Source organism: Prunus mume, linkage group LG3, assembly GCF_029339155.1.
Source record: "Prunus mume cultivar Tortuosa linkage group LG3, ASM2933915v1, whole genome shotgun sequence".
NCBI lineage: Eukaryota > Viridiplantae > Streptophyta > Magnoliopsida > Rosales > Rosaceae > Prunus > Prunus mume.
In genome coordinates, this window is record NC_142700.1 from 21,332,095 (window position 1) to 21,334,840 (window position 2,746).

General features: G+C 38.9%; 1 pseudogene; it reads right to left on the bottom strand.

Moving 5' to 3' along the window:
- Nucleotides 1-1,438: 1,438 nt before the first annotated feature.
- Nucleotides 1,439-2,425, bottom strand: LOC148919089 (DNA repair protein XRCC3 homolog pseudogene; annotated as a pseudogene).
- Nucleotides 2,426-2,746: the final 321 nt, after the last annotated feature.

Sequence of the window (2,746 nt, forward strand, 5' to 3'; positions counted from 1 at the left end):
CAGTCGACAATAAAGATCTATTTATCGGTGGTAGTTTTAAAATTTTAGGGGAAGGGGTGGTATTTTCAGAAAAAATTATAAAATGGGTGGCATTTTGAGCTATTTCCCTAAAATCTAAGTACAAGGGTGTTATGTTTGTAGTGAATGCATTCGATGGTAATCGAAATATATATCCTCTTGCTTTTGGGATTGGGGATTTAGAGACGGATGCATCATGGCATTGGTTTTTCACTAAACTTCATGAAGCCATTGGTGAGTGTCCCAATCTTATTATCATTTCTGATCATAATGTTAGCATAGAGAATGTGTGGAACAAAGTTTTTCCAACAGCAAAACATGGAATATGCTTTTATCATATGAAGGGAAACATGAAACACACTTGCAAGTTGAAAAAGCGTGCTAAAATGCTGATGCACTTTGAGCAGGCTGCGAAATCTTATTCAATGGCTGAATTTGATCGTCATTTTCACAAGATCAAGGGAAAGGAACAGGTTGTTAAAAATCTTGAACAAGCAGGGTTATACAAGTGGTCTAGAGCTCACATGGATGGACGCCGCTACAATGTAATGACAACAAATATTGGAGAGTCAATAAACTCAGTCCTTAGGTTTGCAAGGATGCTGTCAGTGGTTCATTTGATAGGGTAAATTATTAATCTCCTTATCAAATGGTTCACCGAACGTCGTGAGTTGACTTTGAAATGCACAACAACATTGTGCCCCAATTTTGATGAGAAGAAGTTGAGGAATAGGTTGGATGATGCTGCAAGGATGAATGTCGTTAAACAAAATAATGTACAGTATAATTATGTGGACGATAATATGGACGGCCTCGTACATTTGATGAAGAACAATTGTAGTTGTGGGAAGTTTCAGCCTGAGCAGCTACCTTGCAAGCATGTAGTTGCAATTTGCTCCTTAAAACTAAATGTATATTCCAAGGCGTCTCGGTATTACACTCGAAAAACCTAGTTGGATGCTTATTCAGATATCATCTACTCCGTACTAGCCTTAGGTAATGTGGGTTATTGTTGAAGATGTCCGAAGTCGAGTTGTGCTACCTCCCATGGCAAAGGTCATGTCAGGCATATGGAAGAAGCTAAGGATTCCCTCGCAAGGAGAGGGCACGATTACAAGAAAGTGTTCAAGGTGCAGTTCCACGAGCCACAATAAAATCACTTGTAAAAATAATCTTCCACTGCGTAATGTATCTTAGACAATATGATTTGTGTTGGTTTGTTAGGTACTGTTAATTTGACTTTTATTTGTGGTGGGTTTGGTGTCATATGATTTGTGAATTCTGTTAAATTTGCATAATTTGGGTTGCATTGCTATACAACATGGTGTGTTCCCTATTTATATTGACAGTATCACTATCATATTGTAATTTTATTGCCTTGAGATTGCTATTATATTGTACTTTTATTGTAGTGGTATTGCTATTGCAATGATGTAAACTGTGTAAGTACGAAATTAAAGGGCCTATAATGCAACTCAAAATGGATCCCTAACATTAAAGTCTTTACAATGCAATTATTACGCAGTAACTGTGATATTCCTACTACATCTTCTTTTGTGATTACAAATTCAGATGATGCATGGGCCAAATGTGGGGCAAATACAAGGTGAAGTGTCCATTGTGTTTGACTGGATATAATTGCTGAAGGAGCATTACGACCATTAACCCCAACAGATTCTTCATGTCTTGCCAAGAACACCCTTGAATTGATGCAATGTGCCCAAGCCAGTCACAAAGCTAGACTCACTCATCTACCTAATATATGTAAGCACTCCAAGTTTCCCAACCTCACCCCATTGATTCCATGATCTGGCCTAATAAAATCCACCATTGGTTGGTCACAAACACTACCACCCCAAACTTATTTGCTAAAGCCTTCAATGTCCTGGATATCTAGAAAAACATTTTAGACCGTCATTTCAAATATGCCAGTGTTCCTTCATACTATGATCGGAAAAATGCAGCAATGGAATCAATGACAATGAGCTTCACAGGTAACCAGATGTGATTAATGGCAATAAATGCTTCTAGGTCTCAAAGGACATGGATCAGTTGTTGTGCATCATGAACACCATGAACATATATGTCTTCCAATGGGTCCAATTGTATTAAGTTGGGGTATGATGCCTAATAAAGGTTGGCTACTTGTTTTGCAATCGACGAAATGAGAAGCTAAATTCTGTGAATACATAGAAGGAGGAACCCCTAGTCCGCCATGTGAGGGTGGGAGCTGAGCTTTTACCATTAGTTGGAGACAAAGTTGCGTCTTCTTGGAACCACTCTCCCCTACCAATTCTGTTATGAAGTTACAGGATATCCCATCGCCCAAGCAGCCATTTAGTATTAGGCATCCGATGGATAATTTAGGAGTTGAAAGAGGAATGAGCATGAGGTTTTGTGGTGTCATTTTTTGTAATTTATGGGGGATGTGATGGTGGTGCAAGGCATGAATTCTGTATATAGAGTCCATATTGAAGGTGTATGTTGAGGCCCAAAAATTCCACGGTTGGGCCCCAATATATTCCAGGCCCAATATCGATACCTTATCAATAAGAAACCAGATTTGGGCACGCGAAAGTTTGTTATACACGCTTGCACAAGCCATGACCACATGCCACGCCAAATAAATATGTCATCCGGCACACTAAGAATTGAAATGGGCCTATAAAAGGCACCGACTTTACAAGCCCATGCTAGTTATCTCGTCAAACATCATAATTAAAAAAAC